The following is a 7,500-nucleotide window of genomic DNA, read 5'->3' as shown; positions in this document are numbered from 1 at the left end:
GTGGCTTTATGCAGCACCCCTCCCCAAAGGGCAGCAAAAAATTTGGAACAAATTGGCTGCTAGGGGGCGCTATAACTAGGAAAAATGTCTTTAGGCTCATATCTCATGACTCGTTTTGGCTAGAAACAAAATTCCACTATGTCAGGAATCCTTGGCTCAAGACGAACTCATCGCACCCTATGACATCATATTCTGCCTTGAGGATTTTCCGCCATTTTGAATTTTGTTAAAATCAATGAAATTCAATGGCAACGCATAGAACCGTCTGACGAGAGGTTTTTAAACTTGGCACACTGATTCTAGGCTGCCTCAAGGATCTTGTCACCAAATTTCAACTCAGCACCTCAAAAACTCTAGCGCCACCAACAGGTCAAAGTCGCAGGTACATTTCTGCTTGTTACTTTTGAAACATACATCTGATCATCAAAATCTTAGTATCTCTAGAATGCTTGGGTCACAAGGAATCCAAGGCGCCCTGTCTCGTCATATTCTACCCAGTAGATTTTCCGGCATTTTGAATTATGTGTAAATCAATTAAAATGCTTCTCCTCCCTCAGTTTTTGAACAATTTCTCCCAAACTTGGTAGATAGCAACTCTGGACGAGCCTGCACAAGAACCTTACACAGATTTTTGAATTTCATAAACGTTTGGCCGTGGCAGCCAATCAAATTTGGCTGAGCATATGCGAACCAGGAAGTGTGCTCATATCTCGGCCGCCCTTTGGCGTATCTAAATGAAACTTGGTGGCATTATGCAAGACCTCTCCAAAAAGGGCCGCAACAAATTTGGAACACATTGGCGGCAAGGGGGCGCTATAACAAGGAAAAATGTCTTTTTGCTCATATCTCATGATGCATTTTGGGTAGAAACAAAATTCCACTATCGCTGGAATCCTTGGGTCAAGCCGAATCCATCACAACCTATGACGTCATATTCAGACTTGAGGATTTTCCGCCATTTTGAATTTCGTGAAAATCAATTAAAATGCTTCTCCTACCTCAATTTTTGACCAATTTCTCCCAAACTTGGTACATAGCAACTTTGCACTAGGCTGCACAAGGGCATTACATGGCGCAAATGCCTTCTACTGGCCTGACATCTCGTCTCATATGCTGCTTGGCCCCCACATTGCTGCTTGCAGCTATATTTATTATTAGGGGCCAAGCAGCGAAGCTGGCGAAGGCCCCTAATGAGTTTGTCGGTTTTCTTATTATTATTATTATTATTATTATTATTCAACTTTCTTCTCCTATGGGAAGTCAATGGCAGCCCATAGAACCACACATAGGAAAATGCTCAAATTTGGCACACACATTGGAGACAGTCTCAGCATTCCCCACAACAATTTTTAGGTCCCCAGCCCCAACCCTCTAGCGCCACCAGCAGGTCAAAGTTGCAGGTACATTTCTGCTTGTAACTTTTGAACCGTTGGTCCGATTTTCAAAAACTTGGTATCCCTGGAATCCTTGGGTCAAGACGAATCCAAAGCACCCCATGACGTCATTTTCCGCCCATATAGTTTTCCCGCCATTTTGAATTTTGTGAAAATCACTTAAAATGCTTCTCCTCCCTCAATTTTGGACCAATTTCTCCCAAACTTGGTAGATGGCAACTTTGGACTAAGCTGCACAAGAAACTTACCCGGTTTTTAGAATTTCATAAGCGTTTGGCCGTGGCAGCCAATCAAAATTGGCGGCGCAGACGCCAAACAGGAAGTGTGCTCATATTTCGGCCGCCCTTTGGCGTATCTTAACGAAACTTGGTGAGTTTATGCCATACCCCTCGATGAAGGACCCCAAAAAATTTGGAACAAATTGGCTGCTAGGGGGCGCTATAACTAGGAAAAATGTCTTTTGGCTCATATCTCATGATGCGTTTTGGCTAGAAACAAAATTCCACTGCCTATGGAATCCTTGGCTCAAGTCGAATCTATCGCACCCTATGACGTCATATTCTGCCTTGAGGATTTTCCGCCATTTTGAATTTTGTTAAAATCAATGAAATTCTATGGAAACCCATAGAACCGTCTGACGACAGGTTTTCAAATTTGGCACACTGATTCTAGGCTGCCTCACGGTTCTTGTCAGCAAATTTCAACTCAGCATCTCAAACTCTCTAGCGCCAACAACAGGTCAAAGTTGCAAGTACATTTCTGCTTGTTACTTTTGAACCGTATGTCTCATCGTCAAAATCTTAGTATGGCTGGAATCCTTGGGTCAACCCGAATCCAACGCACCCTATGGCGTCATATTCCGCCTGGTATATTTTCCGCCATTTTGAATTTTGTGAAAATCAATTAAAATGCTTCTCCTCCCTCAATTTTTGACCAATTCCTTCCAAACTTGGTACATGGCAACTTTGGACTAAGCTGCACTAAAAACTTACCCGGTTTTTCGAATTTCATAAGCGTTTGGCCGTGGCAGCCAATCAAAATTGGCGGCGCAGACGCCAAACAGGAAGTGTGCTCATATTTCGGCCGCCCTTTGGCGTATCTTAACGAAACTTGGTGAGTTTATGCCATACCCCTCGATGAAGGACCCCAAAAAATTTGGAACAAATTGGCTGCTAGGGGGCGCTATAACTAGGAAAAATGTCTTTTGGCTCATATCTCATGATGCGTTTTGGCTAGAAACAAAATTCCACTGCCTATGGAATCCTTGGCTCAAGTCGAATCTATCGCACCCTATGACGTCATATTCTGCCTTGAGGATTTTCCGCCATTTTGAATTTTGTTAAAATCAATGAAATTCTATGGAAACCCATAGAACCGTCTGACGACAGGTTTTCAAATTTGGCACACTGATTCTAGGCTGCCTCACGGTTCTTGTCAGCAAATTTCAACTCAGCATCTCAAACTCTCTAGCGCCAACAACAGGTCAAAGTTGCAAGTACATTTCTGCTTGTTACTTTTGAACCGTATGTCTCATCGTCAAAATCTTAGTATGGCTGGAATCCTTGGGTCAACCCGAATCCAACGCACCCTATGGCGTCATATTCCGCCTGGTATATTTTCCGCCATTTTGAATTTTGTGAAAATCAATTAAAATGCTTCTCCTCCCTCAATTTTTGACCAATTCCTTCCAAACTTGGTACATGGCAACTTTGGACTAAGCTGCACTAAAAGCTTACCCGGTTTTTCGAATTTCATAAGCGTTTGGCCGTGGCTGCCAATCAAATTTGGCTGTGCAGACGCGAAACAGGAAGTGTGCTCATATCTCGGCAGCCCTTTGACCTTTCTTAACCAAACTTGGTGGGATTATGCACCACCCCTCCAAAATGGCCCATACCACATTTGGTGCACATTGGCCATTAGGGGGCGCTATAACTTTCCAAAATGTGTTTTGGCTCTTACATCATTGAGCTCATATCTCAGCAGTCTTTTAGCACAGACACACACACACACACACACACACCTAGTACACTGGAAGTAATTTCAGCCATCACAGTCAATCGAATTTGACGGTGAAGCCGTGCATGCCTCTAACCGTCTGGTTGGAGGTACATTCCTGCTTGTAAACACTTCCTGCGCGTGCCTATGACCGTCTGCCTGGTCAGTAGTTTCTGTTGCCATGGCAACTTAGGCTGGGTCACACTGCTTGGCCCCGGATTGCTGCTTGCAGCTATATTTATTATTCAACTTTCTTCTCCTATGGGATGTCAATGGCAGCCCATAGAACCACACATAGGAAAATGCTCAAATTTGGCACACACATTCTAGACAGTCTCAGCATTCCCCACAACAATTTTTAGGTCCCCACCCCCAACCCTCTAGCGCCACCAGCAGGTCAAAGTTGCAGGTACATTTCTGCTTGTAACTTTTGAACCGTTGGTCCGATTTTCAAAAACTTGGTATCCCTGGAATCCTTGGGTCAAGACGAATCCAAAGCACCCCATGACGTCATTTTCCGCCCATATAGTTTTCCCGCCATTTTGAATTTTGTGAAAATCAATTAAAATGCTTCTCCTCCCTCAATTTTGGACCAATTTCTCCCAAACTTGGTAGATGGCAACTTTGGACTAAGCTCCACAAGAATCTTACCTGGTTTTTAGAATTTCATAAGCGTTTGGCCGTGGCAGCCAATCAAAATTGGAGGCGCAGACGCCAAACAGGAAGTGTGCTCATATTTCGGCCGCCCTTTGGCGTATCTTAACGAAACTTGGTGGGTTTATGCCCCACCCCTCCATGAAGGACCCCAAAGAATTTGGAACAAATTGGCTGCTAGGGGGCGCTATAACTAGGAAAAAAGTCTTTTGGCTCATATCTCATGATGCGTTTTGGGTAGAAACAAAATTCCACTGCCTATGGAATCCTTGGGTCAAGACGAATCTATCGGACCCTATGACGTCATATTCTGCCTTGAGGATTTTCCACCATTTTGAATTTTGTTAAAATCAATGAAATTCTATGGAAACCCATAGAACCGTCTGACGACAGGTTTTCAAATTTGGCACACTGATTCTAGGCTGGCTCAAGGTTCTTGTCAGCAAATTTCAACTCACCACCTCAAAAACTCTAGCGCCAACAACAGGCCAAAGTTGCATGTACATTTCTGCTTGTTACTTTTGAACCGTATGTCTGATCGTCAAAATCTGTGTATCGCTGGAATCCTTGGGTCAAAACGAATCCAACGCATCCTATGCCGTCATATTTCGCCTTGTATATTTTCCGCCATTTTGAATTATGTGAAAATCAATTAAAATGCTTCTCCTCCCTCAATTTTTGACCAATTCCTTCCAAACTTGGTAGATGGCAACGTTGCACTAAGCTGCACAAAAAACTTACCCGGTTTTTCGAATTTCATAAGCGTTTGGCCGTGGCTGCCAATCAAACTTGGATGTGCAGACGCGAAACAGGACGTGTGCTCATTTCTCGGCAGCCCTTTGATCTTTCTTAACCAAACTTGGTGGGATTATGCCCCACCCCTCCATAAGTGCCCATACCACATTTGGTGCACTTTGGCCATTAGGGGGCGCTATAACTTTCCAAAATGTGTTTTGGCTCATATATAATTGAGCTCATATCTCAGCAGTCTTTTAGCACACACACACACACACACACACACACACACACCTAGTACACTTGAAGTAATTTCAGCCATCACAGTCAATCGAATTTGACGGTGAAGCCGTGCATGCCTCTAACCATCTGGTTGGAGGTACATTTCTGCTTGTAAACACTTCCTGTGCGTGCCTATGACCGTCTGCCTGGTCAGTTCTTTCTGTTGCCATGGCAACTTAGGCTGGGTCACGCTGCTTGGCCCCGCATTGCTGCTTGCAGCTATATTTATTATTCAACTTTCTTCTCCTATGGGATGTCAATGGCAGCCCATAGAACCACACATAGGAAAATGCTCAAATTTGGCACACACATTCTAGACAGTCTCAGCATTCCCCACAACAATTTTTAGGTCCCCACCCCCAACCCTCTAGCGCCACCAGCAGGTCAAAGTTGCAGGTACATTTCTGCTTGTAACTTTTGAACCGTTGGTCCGATTTTCAAAACCTTGGTATCCCTGGAATCCTTGGGTCAAGACGAATCCAAAGCACCCCATGACGTCATTTTCCGCACATATAGTTTTCCCGCCATTTTGAATTTTGTGAAAATCAATTAAAATGCTTCTCCTCCCTCAATTTTGGACCAATTTCTCCCAAACTTGGTAGATGGCAACTTTGGACTAAGCTCCACAAGAAACTTACCCGGTTTTTAGAATTTCATAAGCGTTTGGCCGTGGCAGCCAATCAAAATTGGAGGCGCAGACGCCAAACAGGAAGTGTGCTCATATTTCGGCCGCCCTTTGGCGTATCTTAACGAAACTTGGTGGGTTTATGCCCCACCCTTCCATGAAGGACCCCAAAGAATTTGGAACAAATTGGCTGCTAGGGGGCGCTATAACTAGGAAAAATGTCTTTTGGCTCATATCTCATGATGCGTTTTGGCTAGAAACAAAATTCCACTGCCTATGGAATCCTTGGGTCAAGCGAATCTATCGCACCCTATGACGTCATATTCTGCCTTGAGGATTTTCCGCCATTTTGAATTTTGTTAAAATCAATGAAATTCAATGGCAACCCATAGAACCGTCTGACGACAGGTTTTCAAATTTGGCAGACTGATTCTAGGCTGCCTCAAGGTTCTTGTCAGCAAATTTCAACTCACCACCTCAAACTCTCTAGCGCCACCAACAGGTCAAAGTTGCATGTACATTTCTGCTTGTTACTTTTGAACCGTACGTCTGATCGTCAAAGTCTTAGTATCGCTTGAATCCTTGGGTCAAACCGAATCCAACGCACCCTATCGCGTCATATTCTGCCTTGTATATTTTCCGCCATTTTGAATTATGTGAAAATCAATTAAAATGCTTCTCCTCCCTCAATTTTTGACCAATTCCTTCCAAACTTGGTACATGGCAACTTTGGACTAAGCTGCACAAAAAACTTACCGGGTTTTTCGAATTTCATAAGCGTTTGGCCGTGGCTCCCAATCAAACTTGGCGGTGCAGATGCGAAACAGGAAGTGTGCTCATATCTCGGCAGCCCTTTGACCTTTCTAAACCAAACTTGGTGGGATTGTGCGATACCCCTCCAAAGGGGCCCATACCACAATTGGTGCACTTTGGCCATTAGGGGGCGCTATAACTTTCCAAAATGTGTTTTGGCTCATATATAATTGAGCTCATATCTCAGCAGTCTTTTAGCACACACACACACACACACACACACACACACACCTAGTACACTTGAAGTAATTTCAGCCATCACAGTCAATCGAATTTGACGGTGAAGCCGTGCATGCCTCTAACCATCTGGTTGGAGGTACATTTCTGCTTGTAAACACTTCCTGTGCGTGCCTATGACCGTCTGCCTGGTCAGTTCTTTCTGTTGCCATGGCAACTTAGGCTGGGTCACAGTGCTTGGCCCCGCATTGCTGCTTGCAGCTATATTTAGGGGCCAAGCAGCGAAGCTGGCGAAGGCCCCTAATGAGTTTGTCGGTTTTCTTATTATTGGGGGCCAAGCAGCAAAGCTGCGAAGGCACCCATAGTGATTCTATTGTTTCTTATTATTATTATTATTATTATTCAGTCCACTTCCGCCTCTGCAAGTCTATGGCAGCCCATAGAACCGTCTGGTAAAAAGTTGTGAAATTTGGCACACTGATTCTAGACAGTCTCAACATTCCTCTCAGCAAATTTCAGGCCTCTACCTCAAACCGTCTAGCGCCACCAACAGGTCAAAGTCGCAGGTACATTTCTGCTTGTAACTTTTGACCCGTTGGTCCGATTTTCAAAAACTTGGTATCCCTGGAATCCTTGGGCCAAGACGAATCCAAAGCACCCCATGACGTCATTTTCCGCCCATATAGTTTTCCCGCCATTTTGAATTTTGTGAAAATCAATTAAAATGCTACTCCTCCCTCAATTTTTGACCAATTTCTCCCAAACTTGGAAGACAGCAAAATTGGACCAACCTGCACAAAAGTTATACCCAGTATTTTGAATTTC

This window comes from Neoarius graeffei, chromosome 1 (assembly GCF_027579695.1).
Source record: "Neoarius graeffei isolate fNeoGra1 chromosome 1, fNeoGra1.pri, whole genome shotgun sequence".
Classification (NCBI taxonomy): domain Eukaryota; kingdom Metazoa; phylum Chordata; class Actinopteri; order Siluriformes; family Ariidae; genus Neoarius; species Neoarius graeffei.
The sequence above is the reverse complement of the archived record's forward strand: the minus strand, read 5'-3'. Positions refer to the sequence as shown.